The sequence below is a fragment of the Amblyomma americanum genome, chromosome 8 (genome assembly GCF_052857255.1).
Source record: "Amblyomma americanum isolate KBUSLIRL-KWMA chromosome 8, ASM5285725v1, whole genome shotgun sequence".
NCBI lineage: Eukaryota > Metazoa > Arthropoda > Arachnida > Ixodida > Ixodidae > Amblyomma > Amblyomma americanum.
In genome coordinates this window covers 19,477,094-19,496,869 of record NC_135504.1, presented here as the reverse complement: position 1 = coordinate 19,496,869, position 19,776 = coordinate 19,477,094, and the positions used below count along the sequence as shown (strand labels likewise).

At 48.3% G+C, this 19,776-nt stretch overlaps 1 protein-coding gene across 2 annotated transcripts in view; it reads left to right on the top strand.

The window, feature by feature from the left end:
• Mrtf (Myocardin-related transcription factor) overlaps positions 1–19,776 on the top strand; it is a 228,713-nt gene that overhangs the window by 84,483 nt on the left and 124,454 nt on the right. The window lies entirely within an intron of this gene.

The following is a 19,776-nucleotide window of genomic DNA, read 5'->3' as shown; positions in this document are numbered from 1 at the left end:
AGCTCCGGAGTAATTTCGACCACCTGGGGATCTTTAGCGTGCACTGACATCGCACAGCACACCCCCCTTCCTTCCTGTTCACCGATTGTGGCATGCCACACACGTATAAAAATAAATAAAACTCAACTAGAGCTGCTACCTACTAAAGCGTCTCTTGCAGGCTATGAGTGCGTTAGGTTAAGCAAGCTGTGAGTTGTCATGCGGGGCAGTTTGTTTGCGCTCATTTAAATTCAGCATGCTTACGATGAGCGCCTATTGTAATTTTAGAGCGTGAGCTCTACTTCATCACCAAAGCTGCAAAAGCCGATTCATCGCTGAAGCCTTGTTTTTGACTTTAGATAAATAAATGAAATAAACATTGCCGTGACTGGGATCCAAAACCGCGGCGGCGCAAACAGATTAGCTTCGCTGGCCTACTGCACGAGAGCACTGCAGTATCCCCGCTGTCGATAACGCCTCCAGTTAAACTGCAACACACCCTCGCGCTTCTTCTTCTTCTTCTTCTTCTTCTTCTTCTTCTTCTTCTTCTTCTTCTTCTTCTTCTTCTTCTTCTTCTTCTTCTTCTTCTTCTTCTAAACTTCTTCTTCTTCTTCTTCTTCTTCTTCTTCTTCTTCTTCTTCTTCTTCTTCTTCTTCTTCTTCCTCTTCCTCTTCCTCCTCTTCCTCTTTCTCTTCCTCCTCTTCTTCGTCTTCTTCCTCTTCTTCTTCTTCTTCTTCCTCTTTTTTTTCTTCCTCTTCTTCTTCTTATTCCTCTTCTTCTTCTTCTTCTTCCTCTTCTTCTTCCTCCTCTTCTTCTTCCTCCTCCTCCTCCTCCTCTTATTCTTCTTCTTCTTCTTAAGACATGACCCACATGGGAGGATTGGCCAAGGTGCTCTGCACTGCACGTCGTCGTCTTCATCAACTTCCATCTGCGGCGCGAACAGACCAGATCAGCTTAACCTCGATCAGAGCTTAAACTCAGTCTATATCGTCGCCAGACGTGCCGACGACCCAACAAAACAAAACCATGAATCAACCACGCTAAACACATGCTTTCTCACGCCTACTGTGTTTAACTACGTTAAAACCTTACCATTCTTTTTTATTGAAATCCGTCGAATTGCCCCACACGTTTTTGTTTTGGGTTTGTCCGCATAGCGCGGAGCACTGTGTCGGCGAGACCCTCACCCCTGCAGCTATATCTTCCCGACGCGGCTGGCGTAGCGGTAGAGCGCGGGCTAACGCAGTGCCAAGTGTGCATCAGCAGGGTGGGGCACCGTGCCAGCGGGCGCTAGCGTCGCGCGCTGGCGCGTCGCGTCGGCCCACAACGCGACAGCGCGGCGTCACCAGCGTCACCGTCGACGCCGACGACGTTGTTGCTTTCGCCTTTCCACCGCCCCCTCTCTATTTCCTCCTCGCTTTCTAAGTCCCTCCCCTCTTCTTCAGCATCCTCCCCCTCCTCTTTTCCTGCCATCCGAAAGGGTGAGAGCGGAACAAAGCCGGGCCCCTGTACATCGGCCAGTGCGGCAGGCCTTGAGTAAGGATGCGCGGTCCGTACCAGCTGAGCGCTCCGGCGGCCACTCGTGACTCTGGCGACCGACCTGTCCTCGACACGGGAAGGAGGGGGGGGGGGGGGGTGACACGGCGTTTGTTTAGTTTGTCTTTGTTTTTAAAATCTTTCAGCGGTTTTGCTTTGTTTGATCCAATCTCGCGCACTCGTATAATGAACGCTATCTTGCCAATCAGCGCTATGCTCTCAGGCAGAAACGAGAACAGGACAAAGTTTAGGCTTACACAAGGTGCAATGAGGGAGACGGCAGGGAAAGGGGGGAGGGGGTGTTGTTTTTAATGACTCTCGTTCGTGAGTTTCGGGCGTCTAACTCATCAAGTCATATTTCAGACTCCAGTCAGCTGGTCGTCTCGAAAGAGTTGGGATTGGGCCCCACCGACAACAACAGGGAGGATTGTGGGAAGGGGTAGACGGCTTTTAGTGGAACCGACGGATTAGCTTGAGACCTTGGCTGGGGTTCTCAAATCTAGCGCCGAGATCTCGGCACGAGGCGGCGCTTTCATGTTGGCGGGAACATTTATTTCTCCGTATTGCACTCCGAGGCTTGAAACTGCAGAGCAGCGGTGGCCTTGTGGTTAGGGCATCCGGGATGTGCGGGGTTCGATCTTTAGTGCCCCCGGGTACCCACTTACGATACAATGGGTAGAACTTTCCCGTGGCCTGGTGCTGGGCTTATTGAGGGTGAGATGCTTGGGAATTGGGTCTTCGGCACCACCTTCAGTGGACGAAAATACCTTGTATCATGGTGCTCTTATGCCAAAGCTGCCCTCGCACCATTAAAGCTCATCATCATCATTAGCATCATGATCATCACCAATTGAAACCGCAACACCCATACCCAGGCAAACCAACTAAGTAGCGTGGCCTGATTACCGCTGTGGCAGAACATGCAGCTGGAATGGTGTTTGTTTCGGGACCAAATATAAAAAGAAAGTTATGTGAGAAGCTTTTCTTTAATAATTTATTCTTGCCGGAGCGGCCTATGCAGGCAAATCCTAGTTATCCTTGGTCACCATCTGGAGTCGTCTACTGAAGTCATCTTCAGTAGAAGATGATGACTTAAGGCAGGACGGACTTGTGAAAGAAGATTCTCTCTTCATGCTGTATATGCTGTGTCCTAACCCCGGTATAGCCCCTGGTTTTTGAACCCAAGCATCTTTCGGTCAAACGCTCGGGCTTCTCAGCAGTGAAATGTTTGAAAACCACTCTTTTACCAATTCATTGGATGATGTTTCTTGCGGAATTCCAAGCTTGATAGCAATGTCTACAAGAAGGCGTGTACGTTGTGCATTAGTTACTCCTTCAGTCTCAACCCGTTGGTAATAGTTACGTAATAATCAGAGGTCCTTGAAGAATCATGATGCGCCTAGCACAGACGCGATGGTGGTCTTGAAGAAGGGGGGGGGGGGGGGGGGGGGGGGGGCTAGGTATACAAGGATAGCGGGCGGCTCCTTCCTACGAACGACTACTACCCATTCTTCTCAAGCAGAGTCGACAGTAGGCACGCGACTCTGACGAAGCCCGTTTCAACAGCCGTTACTAAAATGAACTTCACCAACACGAGTCAACGCAAGGTTTGACAAACGCATTCGTGTCTCGGAGGAATGAGGTCATTTGTCCGAGCTTGACGTGATGCGCCAGATCTAAAAGAAAAGGAAAGTTTAGACGTTTTTCTTTGCTGGTATCTTCCTCTAACCAGTAAAGAAATGAAGATAATTACTGGAAAAAAAGAAAAAAAGCTGGCATCCCTCTTCTCTTCGAGCCGGTCTGTTTTCTCACTGCGAATGCCGCTCCTCCAAGTGGCCGTGGGTTACTGTATGGCGACAATACTAAATATAAGTGGCGCAGTGCGGCGCCGCTTTGCGTAATTATCTCGAACCCAGAGAGAAGAAGCGCGCCCGGTGGGAGGAAGCAGAAAAGAGTTTTTGCGTCGTCGTGCCTCTGCGCCCGTGTCGGCGCGCGCTTGAACCCGGTGACATTTTGGCCGCAGTTGCAGAGAAGGCTGCCGCGAGTGCCGCGTCCTCTGCAGATTCCGGGTTTGACCGCCGCTCGAGGGCCTCTTCTTACCTTTGGGCTGAAATGCACTGGGCTTGCGCGCCTCCAGGTCGCAATACATATATATGTCCCAGGAAATATGTGTATATGTCAGTACATATACATATATGTACCAGGGAATATACAGGGGGCCCATGCCTTCTCAACGTACAGCTTTTGCCAAAAGTAGCCAGGCTAGATGGTTTGCTTCTCTGTCGTATATTGAAGTTATCAATCAATCAATCAATCAATCAATCAACCAACCAATCAATTAATCAATCTGTTAATCAATCAATCAGTCAACCAACCAACCAATCAATCAATCAATCAAGCAATCAGACTTTTATTTATTTGTAACCAAGAAAGAGGAAGCTGAGGCACAGGGCCTGTAGCGCCTGACAAGGCCTCAGCTACCTTGTTCAGTTTGCAGTGCATTGCAGCGGTAAAAAAAAAACTGGACATGTTACAGAGAAAATATTCAGCGTATTACAGAAAAAGCAAAAAGAAGGTTCGAACATTGCGTAAAACGTGATCACAGCAGAGCAACAAAATATGGCTGAAAACCAGACTTCGCTTGCTCACACAAAATAAATAGGTGAAATATACAAGACTGTTCAACGGTAGAATATTGTATCGGAACGTCAACGCAAGAAAGTTTTAAGGATTAAACATGTCATGCATCAAGCAGCTTTTGGTTATTGCATTAAAATGTTTCAGAGAAACCCTTAAATCAAGATCACCCGAAAAATTATTTAGGGCGGTAGATACTCGATAGTTCATTTTCTGTTTCCTGTGCCAGCCCTCAAGCTCTAAATCTGTGTGTGGCAAGGAGAACCCTTGTCCTCATCTTCCGAGAAATATTTGATCCTTAGGGAAGCCGTAAGGGCTCTACTACTCGAATGAGAAGCAAACCATGCGGCCTGGTTACTTTTGGCAAAGGCTGCACGCAGGGGACAACTTCACCCAGATTTTGTTCTGAGTAACTTTGTGCCTCCTTCAGGCTATGTTGACGTTGACGTTTAGGCTATGTTGACGACAATAAGCCGACGCAACTTTGTTATGAAATCGGCCGTTGGTGGTGACATCTGCATTTCATGTTATCGCTTTTTGTAACTTGTAAAAGCGCCCGTTTTTCAGTAAGGTAAGCTCTCGGTTGGTGGAACGCACTCATACATCAATGCAGGCCAATTCAATTTGTCACTTCAATTCCGCTTCAATTTCACTTCAGTTTATATTCACATTCTCTCTTTAGGAGATATGGGTGTACATCATGGAACACTGCGCTTGTGAACGTTTATTGGGAGCATAGGTTGTCGATGGTTATCAAGGTGAGTTTACACTGACAGAGATACGAAAACGAATAAAATAGCCTCAATATCATACAAGAATTTCTATAAGCGCTTCGGAAAGAAAAGCGAAACGAAGATTCCGATAAGTCGTCGCCAATCACAAGCAAATGCATACACAGCACCGATATTATAAATTGCCCTTTCTTTTTGTACAGAATAAATTATAAATCTGCCGGCACGTTGCGTGTTGCCTGCAAAAGAACCATAAATGTTGCCATAATGTTGCCAATTTGTGTTGTCGAAAACATATCGCAACATAATGTTTTCAACAACACAGATTGCAGGGACACGGCAGTGGGAAACAGAATGTCCCGACCGCCCCCCCCCCCCCCTCCCCTTCCTTTTTAGTCTCCGTGCCGCGAACTTACTGAATTCAGTGTAACACCGCTACGCTGACTCATCCCTTGGCGCTGGTTTCGCCGCGCTTCCCGAGACGCCCGCGGCATCGGTGGTTCTTTTACGAGGGAAAGACAGAGAGAGAGAGAGAGAGAGAGAGAAAGCAGCCTTTTCCGCAGCGCCCGCGAAAATACGACGCTTTTTTTCCGAAGGGAGGAGGAGGAAAGCGAAGGAGGAAAGCTAGCGTGAGAAGGGTGAAAGTGAGTGCTAAGGCGCGGCGAACGCATCGGTGCTTTCTGGCAGACAGGTGCTTCTAAATTCTGATCACCGCCTCCGCACTCGCGGATTCTATCTTTTGCTCCCCGATGCCGCGCGCTTTTTTTGTTTTGTTTTGTTTGTTTGCTATCCCGGGATGTGGTGCGTGGCTGTTTGCACCGCTTCTTCCGCTGGGTACCTGCGCCGCGTTTCTCGGTGTTCTCTTGTCGGAACATCCTGGAAACGTGTGGAAAGCAGGAAGGAAACGAAATTAAAGGGGGACAGAGACGAAGTTTTTTGGGTGCCTGTTCTTTCGCCGTGAAAGGAGGCCTGGGGGTCTATGGTCAGATGCGACTCAAGAAACAAGCGGCAGATAACCCTCGAAGGAGTCCCTCCAGCTAATGGAGTAGACCGATTCACCCCTTGAGCGATTCTCTTCTTGTACCTGATAGCCTGAAGTCAGAAGTGGAAGCATCTTCGTGAGGAATAACCACACTCTAAACACAAATACACCTATATGGGAGTAAAAAGGGAGTAAAGTGTCTTCTAGCGCACTTCTTTTTATTAGAAACTCAGGAAATAAGCTGCAGATACAACTCGAAGGAGTCCCTCCAGCTAATGGCGTCGACCGATTCACCCCTTGACCGATTCTCCTCTTGTTCCTGATAGCCTGAAATCAGAAGGGGTAGCATCTTAATGAGGAATAACCATCACTCTAAACATGAAAACGCCTATATTGGAGTAAAAAGAGTGTAAAGTGTCCTCTAGCGCACATATTTTTATAAGCAACTCAAAAGATAAGCGGCAGATACCCCTCGAAGGAGTCATTCCAGCTAATGGCGTCGACCGATTCCCCCTTTGGACTTGATAGCGTGAAATCACATGATGTAGCATGTGAGTGGCAAATAACCGCACTCTAAACAAAAAAAAACTTCTATATGGGACTGAAAATAGAGTAAAGTGTCCTTTAGCGCACTTCCTTTTATAAAAGGGAGTGCTCTAAAGAAAATCTTACTTCCTTGTTATTCCTTTTGTGCTTAGAGTGCACGGCTTAATCAACCACGGCGTCATGAAAATCGGTCGACGCCATTGTCTGGAGAGGCTCCTTGATGGGCATCTGCCGCTTCGTTTTCGAATTTTATCCGACTATAGCAACCCTGAAAATGAACGTGCTGAAAATATAAAATCTTTTGTAATTTGTAATCTCTTCCTCAATCTTTTAAATTTTTGTCCGGTCATTACATGCATCGATTTTCAGACGTAACACCTACTCGTTATTTGTTCTCACTCTAATTTCTGATTGCCCACAACCGCTACACTCGCGTGGTACAGCGCGCTGACGGAGTTTTACTCGACCGTTCGGAGTTTGGTCTCAATTCCTTTTCCTCTTCCTTCCAACTTTTTCACTCAAAAATACCTCACATGCTAGCTCGTTGAGTCACCTTATTATTCCCCAACACTGTCGTTCTGACCGCTTCCATCTCGTGCATATCTCTCCCCCAGTCTTCTGTGTCCCTCGTTTGTCAGTGGCCAACTCCCTCCTCCCCAAACCCTTTTCTTCTCCGACAACAGCCTTCAGTCCTGTTTTTCCGGACTCGCAGCAAGAGCGAATTGTTTGTCTACCGCCCCCCCCCCCCCTTACTCACTCGGCTACCTTGGCCTATACGAGTTCATCAACAAATCCCACGCAACAACCCTATCCAAATTCCAGCCTCTTCCTCGCACCGTTCCTGGTTCCTCATATGGAGTCGGGCGCATGTTTATGCTCTCAGAACAAAAAAAAAAACACATACGGAAAGTTGTCACACACGTGTCGCACTTCTCCGACCTTGCGTGCTCCGGGAGTTGTCGCTCCCTCCCGACACTGGAAGCGGCAGCGAGCACCGTTTAACCTTAAGCTCACTCTTCGCGTAGGTGGAGCCCCGAGGCGAAAAACACTGCGAGCGGGGGACGATCGCGCTACCGGAGTGAGAAAGAGAGAAAGGCATAGTCGTTCCGCAGGCCTGACTGCGAAAGCAAGAGCGAGTCGCGGTAGCGTATGCGAAAACAGGGCAGCAATAAAGCACGTGCAAAACAGGGAGTCCGTATAGAAGCGTCAGTGAAAACGAAACAATAGAAAAAAAGACTCGCAAACCCAGAGCGCGAGCACTGGGTCCTGAACACGTGGGCGGGAAGCTTCTCCAACGATACAGACACGACGCACACACGGATGGAGACACAGAGACAGACAGACGAGCGGAGACCAAGTTTAAACCCCTGATTCATCGGCCGGGACTGTGCGCGTCTCACCTCGCGGCTGCTGCCGCGGGTCTCTTTAATTTTGTTCGGCGCAACCGTCTCTGGAGCGCGCGTGCGACCGAGAAAGAGGGATAGGCAGCGGCGGTCACAGGGGAAGGTGTGTCGTCTCCTGGCTTGAGGGGCCTCGACCATCGCGCTCTCTAGAGACGCACGCACGAACACAAGCAAAACAATGAGGTGACATATGCAAAACGAGATGGAAACACGCCACCCGCCCGATGGAATAATAATAATAATAATAATAATAATAATAATAATAATAATAATAATAATAATAATAATAATAATAATAATAATAATAATAATAATAATTTTATTCACAAGTCTACAAATACAATCACAGATACCAGGCTTGCCTAAGCCATCACATGTGGCTTGTCACGCGAAGCCTGTCAGTCGACAGCAAGACTCCGCCGCAAAAAATTGACTATTTTTTTTTTGGGGGGGGGGGGGGGGAGAAAAGAGAAAGAAGACACGAAAGAAACCAAACAGCTTGAAGGTAATACAATACAAAGCACAAAAAAAGGTACAAACCGAAAAGTATCACAATGGCACAGAAATTAATGTGTACAGCACAATCATTATAAGTACAATAATAATAATAATAATACACCGCACAGCAGCGAAACGCAGAAAAGGCGCCCGTGTGCTGTGCGGTGTCAGTGTACGTTAAAGATCCCCAGGAGGACGAAATTATTCCGGAGCCCTCCACTACGGCACCTGTCTCTTCCTTTCTTCTTTCATTCCCTCCTTTATCCCTTCCCTTACGGCGCGGTTCAGGTGTCCAACGGTATATGAGACAGATACGGCGCCATTTCTTTTCCCCAAAAACCAATTATTATTTAATTATTATTATTATGTCTCAATTCGAACAGGAAACGGTTACAGCAGGGGGCAGCGGCGAGGGGCTCGGTGGGAGACACACACGCGTGCGGCCGGTCTTCAGCCAAGCAGCGGAGCGTAACAAGCTCTGTGCGGCCTTTGCTCGCCGTTTGGCACCGGTCGCCGAATAAAAATTAAAAAAAAAATACGCGGACCGAAAGTGCAGCTCGCGCCATCGAAAATGTCACGGGGATGGCGTTTGTGTGTGCATGCTTGCGTGTGCACGTGTAACTTGTGTGGGAGGGCAAAGGCTGCCTGTTTTTCTTCCTGCTGTGAAGAGTGTGGTATGAGCTCTTTAAGGAACGGTATGGCATGCAGGAAGAAGGGAGTCGAGCTCACCTTGTCGAAAGGCTCGAAATGCTTCTTCCATGGCTCATCTGGCCGCTTCTTCTCGACACTTGGGAGCGGAGTCGGGACGTGTGTGTGGGAAGGCGTGTGGCGGAGATCTTCCCGTCCCGCCGTGGCGGAAGTGCGGTTTTGAAATTGGAATTAAAAATAAGCGAGGCGACTAAAAAAAAGGGGGCAAATGTGGAAACGTCTGCGGCTCCCTTTTAATTCGCTTTGCTCATGGCGTTTTTGTTTTCTCCATTTTATTTATTTATTTAGAATATCGCTAGCCCTAACATAGGGGTCGCAGCAGGCCTGGTGTTGGCATCATTAATTATAAGTGAAAAAAAACGGTTAATAAATACAAGACGACATTTTAAAAAATACAAGTATATGATGATGATTATGCATTATAATGGCGCAAGTGTATCCGTGGCCAAAGAGCGCCATTGCACAAAGTTTTTTTCGTTTATTCGAGGTGGGGTCATAAACTAATTTCCCAAGCATTTCACCTCAAAGAAGCCGTGCACCAGGCCGCTGCAAAGATTGTACCCATTGTATCACCGGTGGTATTCGGCACCACTGTGGATCGAACCCTGCAGCTCCTGCATTCCGAGGCGGATGCTCAAACATGTTGGTCACCGCTGCGGTAAGGATACAAATATATATGCCAAACAGCGAATAAAACTCAGCACTGAAAAACACACTATTTATGCAGGAATGAACACAGAATGGAATGTGCAATTTATCGGCAAAAACTGTGAATTACGCGCCAACCGACACTTAACAACGTATTGGTGCTTAAGGCAGGCTCACTTGGTTATTTATTTATTTATTTATTTATTTATTTATTTATTTATTTATTTATTTATATAAACTACCGATTCCACACGCGATTATTAGACCATATGAAACCGGGCAGATGTACTTAAACGATTGGGTCAAATGCGTCAAAAGTTAGCCGCATTCTAGTGCTACTAGCGAAGTGCATCGAATACGGTCACCGAGCAAAAAAATAATAAAATGTGCGAAAACAAACATCGATGCGTCTACAGCAGTGACCAATCATATCAAATTCTAATAAAGCATGGTCGCACAAGAGAATAATAACCATCTTTCAGTAGCTTTTGTGTCTGCAATTAGCTTCGAGTTTAGCACGAGCAACTTACACCTATACTACATCATGCACCAGGATGGTGAGGCTTAGGTTGCGCGGGAATTTATTTTTCCGCGGTGCCAACAAAAATTTGCTTTCGAGTACCGAAATGACCGAGTGTGCGTACGCTGAAGCGTCAGACAGGAAGTGCAGTTGAGACATCGACGTGTGCGCCTGACTCAGTCAACCCCGGTTCCCGCTTTGTGCGGGCCCGCGCAGTTTCCAAAAGGAGAACCGGCCACTCGCAGTACGTTGCTACATTTGGAAACACCCTTCCCTGCGGCTGTTCTTTGGAAAGATTTAAAGCTAAGGCCTCGGTCACATCTATAAAGGAACACTAAGGGCAAATTCAAGCTTGCCTGTTGAGTTGAGTTGAGATGTTGAATGCTACAGGTGGGGTCAGCCTTGCTTTATCTGCCGGCAATTGCTCCACCGTAGCGTCCCTTCTATATTAACAATGCCGCTTCTACTCCGCTATGCGCACAGTCTCTTATAATAGCACATACTCCACTCCCGCAGTCACCGTCTATGCACACAATCAATCCGCACAGTCCACATCACAGTCCACTCCAGAAGTCACCATCTGTGAACATAGGCCATTGTAGTGCCACACTCCATACACACATTCACTCACAGAATAGCGTAGTCCACTCCGGAAGACACCATGTACGCACACATTCCATCACAGTAGGTCATAGTCCGTTCCTGCTGTCAGCATTTAGAAACAAGATCCGTGTCCTGCAGAAATGTTAAAAGAAGGCGTGCAGCCTCCCTTCTGCATGTCTGTATTCCACTCGGGTAGACAATGTCCTGAACTGTGCTGTGACGGGTTCCTGTCATCTTGAAGGAAGCGAACATCACATGCCTTTCCGCTTTGTACTCTGGGCAGTACATAATATAATATCGATATAGGCTACCGCCACTTTCACTGAAAGCAGAGCCTTTTATAAGCTATGATTTGGAAGCGGCTCAAGAACGGAGCATTTTTTCCCCATCAAAGGACCCCCTTCCAGCCAATGGCGTCGGCAGATTCTTATGAGCCTACTGGCGTGACAATGCAGGAAGTGGGGGATGAAAGCGGATAGCCCCTCCCTGCATGTTTATGCCTGCAGATTCGTGAGAGTCTGCCGACGCCATTGGCTGGAAGGGGGTGCAGAAATAGGGTTGTTTGAGTCTAATGAAGGAAATTTTCGTGTACAGCATTGAACATCTCTGTGACCATAGACAGCAGTTCTGGACAAAAGCAATTTTAAATGGCACAGAGTTTATGAACGCAATTTTTTTCATAACTTGTATGATTTTAATGTTACAATCACTATATGTGCAGATCTTTCTGTGGGCTTGCACTTTTTTTGCTAATCACGTTTTTGCTATCGTCAAAAGCGTTCCCCATTGGCTTTCTATTGCTGTAGTCTTAGCTGATCTTTGCGATCAATGGAAACACTTGCAGTATTGGAATACTCCAATATTGCAATTTTTGTCTAGGATTGCTGCATTTGGAGCGTCCTGGTTCTCTTGGTAGAGCGATCACCCCGCACAGGTGGTGGTCGCGGGCTTGATCCCCGAAACGATTTTTTTTCTTTAGTTGCAAAGTTTCTGTGCAAGCTATGCAGGCTTCATTTCCAGCCCTACGGCATCGCTTTAGTGGATGCTAATAAAGAATCACTCCCTTATTTGTTGGATCGAAATTAGAAACTTCATATTTTGCATGCCTCTTACATTTCACGAATCTGAAATGATTGAGATTTTTTGGGACAAATATTATTGCTCTATTAATAAGAATAGAAATTAGACTAACTTGTGAACGTTTGCAAACGATAAAACTGCCTGCACATACAATGCATCTATGGCATGCTTCGAAATTACGCCATCACCTGCTGTCGTAGTGATATGGCCGTTGCAATCTGAGTTGCTCTTAAAAGCGGATTACTGTTCCATTCAGTGGTATTGCAGTGGGATGTCATCATCTTCATCGGTTGCCATAATTTATGCTTTGAGAAATATGCTGGTAAATGCGGCTTTAGTAATGCTGCGGAGGACTTCATATTGTTTTGCAAGCACAAGCAGCTACTAATGGCACTTGCACACGCTTTCAGTATGTTACTCAAGTAACACTTGTTGCTGGGCTAGTTGGTGCATTGTTCTATGTACAAACGTTAGCGCAAAATAAGAGACAATCACAAGAAAGGTGGACAAGACAACGCGTATGTTACACGTCAATAGCCGCCGCGGTGGCTCAGTAGTTATGGCGCTCGTCTAGTGACCCGAAAGGCGCGGGTTCGATCCCGGCCGCGGTGGTTGAATTTCGATGGAGGCGAAATTCTAGACGCCCGTGTGCTGTTCGATGTCTGTGCAAGTTAAAAAACCCCAGGTGGTCGAGATTTATCCGGAGCCCTTCACTACAGCGTCCCTCATAGCCTGAGTCTCTTTGGGACGTTAAACCCCCATGAACCGTTACACGCCACTCAGTAGACGGTTGACCGTTGATTTAGGCACTACATCGACTGTGGTCATAGCCGCCTTGGCACTAAAAAAATATCCAAGTCGCTGAACTCGGCGTCCGTACCCCGACTGCTTCCTTGGACCACTTTTGGGAAGCCAGCTGACGTGTGCGCGGCACCTTCGAGCACTTGCACCACCCGTCAACAACGCCCCCTTAGTTTACATCCGATCGCACTCTTTCGTACGTCCCATGCTGCGAAACCTGTGACGTCACTGACCACGACAACCGCTGACGTCACCACCCCGCCGAGCACAAACAGCGCGTGCGGTCCACTCGCAGCAGCGCTGACTTCAACCGGTGACAACGCCGGCGTGGTTTCGGCGCCGGGGGGAAATCGCGCGCGACACACACAGGCACTGCGCGCTTTGTATAGAAACCGCGCGCCTTGCGACACGGCTCCGCGCGCCGGACCGAAATGGCTCGTCGCTCTTTTTCCTTCCCTCCCTCTTCATTCTGCCGCGTCCCGGCGGCCGCTAATGAGAGGTGCGATTCGCCTGATACAATGTGTGTTTCTGAGGACAGACAGATGGGGGGGGGGGGGGGGAGGTCTGGCTTCCCTGTACAACCACCGTGGACGTTTTAAGCAGAACACGGGGGACACGGGATTGAATGAAAAACTGTAGCGATTCTTCAAGGTAAACGGTTCTCTGAATTTTCGACAGCCGTATGCAAGCTCCAACTACTCACTTAAAGGGAAACTGAAACGGTTTTCAAATAGCGTGAAACGCGGTGGTTGGGAACAAGGGACTTTGAAAATAATGTGTGTAAATTTTTTCTCGATTCTGTTCGCAAAATGAGCCGCAATCGTTTGTTAAAAACCCGCCGCCGACACGCCCTCTTCGCTTCCGGAAGCGCAGAATGGGGGGATGGAACTGGCGGAAATGACGCCATTCACGGGTAGTCTGCCGGCCGTCCTACTTTGCTTGCGGCTTTTCGGCCCACGCTTTGGTGAACGAAGGATCCATAATTTGCAAAACGCAGTTCTCAAGCCAGCTGAAGCAACGCGCTACGCAGCAACACAGTCAGTGCTGGCTGGAGATCCCCGTAGATGACGTCACGACGATCCCGGCCATTCGCGGCGTTCTCTCGGCGCCCTGAAACGTTGGGGTCCGTTTTCTCCCAAAAAACAGCTTTTTTCGTTTATTTCCACACTTTTCGAACGCGATATTTTTTTTCAGCGGGCTGAAAACTATAAAATGCCGCATGGAACTCAATTTTTTCGAAAAGTGCTTCAGCTTCCCTTTAAGTGATGTGTGTGTGTCTGCGTGTACCCCAACTCAGTGATGTCATGAGCCGCTACAAACGACTACCATAGCAGAACTCTCACTTAGCTCATATCCTAATCCCCTGTAGCAGACTTCAGGGTTTTACTTTAAATGCGTTAGCATTACTATCATCACTTGCTCAAAATGTGTCCGCCTGGCGTTGTGTGAAGCCGTCAATCCTCCGAAAAAAAAATCTCCATTCAGCGTTGCCCGCCACCCGTATCCACCCTCCAGTATTCTACACCCACCTTAACCCGTCAGAAGGCCTCCACCCGCCCACCTTTGACCTCCATCGACCTCCATCCTACCGAAGCTTCACCCTCCGCCAAATACCCGTATCAACCCTCCAGGAGGCCCTACGCACAACCCAGCCGCTCACTCCAGCCCTCCAGACTCCAGGCAATACTAGAAAGTAAAAGTGACGGTGAAATACAATTTAAAACCCGCAACGAACAGTGGATCATTGTAGCAGAGAAATGTGCGACTAATACTCCTAGCGCAGATTTCTCGCATCACCTCACATGATCAACTGCGCATTTTTTTCGTTAAATTTCCTGATTCATTCATTCGTTCTTTCCACAACCCGCGGGGCGCAGAAGGCTAATGGCTCTACCTGTGTCCCCATCCCCTTCCCACAAAAGTCTGGCCAGTGCCAGGCTGATTCACCGCGTGACCTTTTTAAAAAACGGAAATTCTAGAGCGCCTCTCACTCTGTGGTCTCGCGGACATCCCGTACGGCCCACTTCAAGACGCTAGAGGAAAGTGATCTACCGCGAAGAAATGAACGCACGCGCGGCACATTCTGGAGGCTGCTCACTGCCGGATGCCATAGATCGCATCCTCATAAGACAGCACGTCAACTCGGGAAGTTTCCGGTTATAGCACCCGACAATAACAGCGGTCCCATGCCGTCCTTATATCGTCGAGAAAGTCCTCCCCTATATAGGTATTTCTTCGAAAACGTAATAAATATACTCTCCGCCCGCTGTTTCTCAGTGGTTATGGCGTTCGGCTTCTGACCCGAAAGACGCGGGTTCGATCCCGGCCGCGGTGGTCGCATTTCGATGGAGGCGAAATTCTAGAGGCCCGTGTGCTGTGCGATGTCAGTGCACGTTAAAGAACCCCAGGTGATCGAAATTTCCGGAGCCCTTCACTACGGCGTCCCTCAGAGCCTGAGTAGCTTTGGATCGTTGAAACCCTCACAAACCAAACATACTTGCATAGTCTATCATCGTGGCGAAAAGCTGCGGGAGTGCCGTTTCGTGCCCCGTCCTCTGTAGTTTAGTGCACAAACCTGCAAACCGTGTGTGAACGTGTCTTGAGGGTTTTACTGAGGTGCACATGCACGCATCAATACGTGCTGACAGCATTCGTGATTGGAACGCGTGTCAGTGACGTCTCGAAGCAGGCCATTGCACAAGGCGTCTTGCTCATCTTGGAGAGCACGCGCGGGTATTTGCTGGAAAAAGATGAGTTGGAGGAGGCCTCACGTCTCTATTATTTCAGCTGCAGCGCCTTTCGATCACTAAACAATCTAAACACGAATACACCTGTATGGGTGCAAAAAGGGAGTAAGCTGTCTTCTAGCGCACTTTATAAAAGGAGTGCACTATCTCTTTTTGCTCCTTTGCGCTTAGTGTAGCCTGGCCGTAAAAATGCGGACTGAGAAGTAGCGATTGACAGGGCTTGAGCACAAAGGCGGATTTTTTATGAACGCTTCCGGCTGTTTAACAAGTCGAAAAGTTGGCACTGCTCACGCTTCTTACGCGCGTTATTGCTCAACGCCGCTGTGGCGTGTGCCACCTTTAGACCTCAAGTTTGGCAGCTCGCTTGATTTTACGAGCACTAAAAGCAGTGACGCCGCGTGCGCTGCGCACGCACGAAGTGCCGACGTTGCCACAATTTTCTGCGTTTTTATGGAGGAAAAACGCTAAGGCGCCCGTGTGCTGTGCGATGTCAGTGCACGTTAAAGATCCTCAGGTGGTCGAAATTATTCCGGAGCCCTCCACTACGGCACCTATTCCTTCCTTTCTTCTTTCACTCCCTCCTTTATCCCTTCCCTTGCGGCGTGGTTCAGGTGTCCAAAGATATATGAGACAGATACTGCGCCATTTCCTTTCCCCCTAAAAACCAATTATTATTATTATCATCAAATGGGAGACGTCTTCACAAAGTGTGGCGCTGTTCCACGGCGCGCGCACACACACACACACACACACACACACACACACACACACACACACACACACACACACACACACACACACACACACACACACACACACACACACACACACACACACACACACACACACACACACACACACACACACACACACACACACACACACACACACACACACACACACACACTCGCGCACACGCACACGCACACACACTCGCACACACGCACTCGCACACACACACACACACTCGCGCACGCACACACACACACGAGCACACGCACGCACACACACACACACGCGCGCGCGCGCACACGCACACGTACACACACACACACACACACACACACACACACTCGCACACACACTCGCACACACACACAACATCGTGGTTTACAAACGTCCACAGCGACGCTCCGTGTACAGCCTCTAGACGATGAGTCAACGGCGCAAATAATGGCAGCGGGTGCCAATGGCGCGAGGAGGATTTCGTCGTCGGCATGATTTCGGAATAGCGGAGAGGGGGGGGTGGGGAGGTAGAAAAAAGGTTAAGTTCGCAGAGCTGTCGATAATAGACGCCTCCGGAGATTGCTTCATCACCGCGACGACGACCGCGACCCTCCGTGTGTTTTCGCTCCGTCCGAGTCCGAATCAGTCCCGCATCCACCGCGAGCACAGCTCCAATCTTGGCACTTCTCTTCTTTTTACTTTCAACCGGAAGAGAAGGAAGAAGCTTCGGGTCTCTGACGTCACTTCCGCCAGGCTCCGTAAAACGGCTGATCTCTGTCCCACCATGGTTTGCTTCTCGCCGGTTTGTTTGGCCTCGCGCGAATGGAGAAGGGTGGTGTAGGCGTTGGGATGGAAGGTGGCTGAAGGGGTGGAGGGCGAGGAAGGGAGGGAGAGAGAGAGAGGGGAAGGTTTTCGTAAATACGAAGGCACCCTAAGGCACGGCTCGCGCGACTTCGTCGACAGCTGCTGGGCGTCCGGGGCCCGGAGAGCGTTTGTTTTTGGAAGTAGGGTGGGCTTCCGGAATCTCGGCCGACCGACGCGGATGAATCAGTAGCGGTGCTTCGTGAGATGTGTAGATACTTCTCTCCTTCAAGGCCATGAAAAATTGCGGCTGCAGCGGAGGCGGTCAGATATAAATAGCCCGCTGCGAAAATACGGAAGGGTTTTACGGGCCGCCGGTATCAGTTGGCATGCGCAGATGGGCGGAGCTTATGATGACTGCATGCATCTTTTGTATTACTCTGTAGAGGATGCACATCTGTTTGCTTGTCTCATGAAGGATTCTCCTGATAATATTGCAGTTGCTTCGCTTGAATGCAGGGCTGAAACATTGCATGTTCATAATTTCTGAATACTGCAGGTAAAATCAAATCAAATCGAAGTTCATATGCCACATGAAAAATTCAGATGGGAGACGCGGAGAAAAGAAGCTGCCCGTGGACAACTTGACTGGTTCGCGGCACAAAGTCTGCTACAGCGGAAGCATTATTGACATTCTGAATCCAGCTGTTCGCGCTGGTTTCTTAATTTTTGTGCAAAAGTTTTCTTTCGTATGAGGTTAGGGGCTGGATTGAAGTCCCAGTCCCGGTTACTCTGTGAACTCGTCAGTTTTCTAACGGGTACAAGAGGTTCCCGTCTTGGCGCACCAATTTTACGGGCATGAGTTCACTATACGATCATGAGTGCTTAGTTTCAAAGCAAGTATGTGTACAGTGAAAATCTATTCCTAAAACGGTCAATGGAATCATCATTAGTGCCTAGGAAGTGATACCTAATCTTTCGAATTACATTTGGGAAATTTTGGACGGCATGTATTTCAGAAGAGATCCATTTGAAACCTAGAATACCGAATGTTCATGTGTGTCAGTCTACAACTTGGTCATTTTGCGAAAAGAAAATAAAAAAAGGAAAACGTGATCTGTGTTTGTGCGACCATGGCAACAATGTAAATGGCTTCTCAGAGGCCGTGGCAGACAGACTGTTATGCAAAAAGCGGTATTGACACCGAATTTCAGTGAACGCTTCCTAGTCATGCTTTCGTGGGAACTAAACACTGATGTAGTTATCATGGTCTGTGGTCAAGGCGTGCGGCTTTCTGTTCACGACATGGCATCGTTTGAGGTCAGCAAATAACTCTCCAAAACCACTGAGAGAAAAACCTGACTTGACGTACTTCGCGTCATCACGTCGGTAACTTGCATACGCTGGCGCATTCAGAAGGACATCGATAACGAAGCGAGTTTTTTCTTCTTCTTAATTCCTTTTAAATATCTTGCATTAGCAGCATGGTTTGATTTGAAGTTTGAAGTTTATTTCTTAAAATACATGAGAAATGCATACATACACTCCATATATTCCTCTGAATTATCTTGCGTTGCTCCTTTTGTTTATGTGGTCATCTGTCCCTTGAAGTGCGCCATGAAAATGGCGCCAAATTTTTCGTTAGCAGAGACGCCACTCTTCGTTCGCGTTGTAAGAGCAAAATATTCAGCCAGAAAAAAATACGGTATGTTTGGGATGTCGCTGTGTGCATCGTCAAACAACGAAAGCTTGGTACACAGAGCGGTAGCCCGCAGCGCACCCTAGTGTTCACGATGCCTCGCACAACTGCCTATATCCGTGTGGTGACGTCACTACTCTACAATAGCCGGACCGCTGTGTTCGCGCGCAGCGCACACCAGTGCCTGTACACGTGTTTGTGGAAACTCCTTCACGACTTCCATTTAGAGGTATGACGTTGGTATGGTGTAGAAATTTCCGTGCGCGCCCATTAGTGCACATTTGTGCGCCGGCACATTAGCTGTTCACATCACCCCTCCACCCCCATCTTTGCAATGCAAGAGCGGTGCAAGCAAGCACATTACCCTCCAAGCCTTTGCGTACCTTCTCCTCCTCACCCGTTCACTTGACTTCATCCGCTTTGGCCACCAGCAGGGGTACAAGCGCCACAAGATCTGCCTACACTCTAAACAGGAATACACCCATATGGGAGTAATAAGGGAGTAAGCTGTCCTCTAGCGCACTCCCTTTCATGAAAGGGTGTGCGCTAGAGGACAGTTTTACTCCCTTATTACACCTTTTGTTTAGAGTGTTGGAGCATAACGAACCCTTTTCGGTCAGTACCGCTGGAGTTGACCGACCCCTTGAGCTACGACGAACTGATTGAGCTATAACCGGATAACACGGGATGAAGTGGATTAGGTGCATAATTAAACTTTGTGTTAAGACATCGGTTGCCTCTTAAAATCAGTTCCGAGTATGTGTGCCGCGTTACACAATGTACCCTATTTGCGAGCTTTAAATGCAACCCCGGCGGAAACTCAGTATTACCGTTGATAAATTAGGCGAATTTGGTTTGGGGGTGAAACTTATGCCTCGAATAAGGAGCTAAATGTTTAGCGTAATCTTCTAAAATTTTTCTGTATAAATAAATGGCTGTGCCTGGACGGCGTGATGCTGCTCTGCAAATATCGCTTTTCTGTTTTACCGCAAAGTACTGCGGAAAAGAAGCTCTTTCTAATCTTGAAAATCAATGATTCCTTTGCGCATATCTTTGGGCATACCTTGTGGTACTTTGGAGAACCTTGGAGGCTCATGATGCAGACAAGCCTTCCACTGAGTGCCAGCAGCG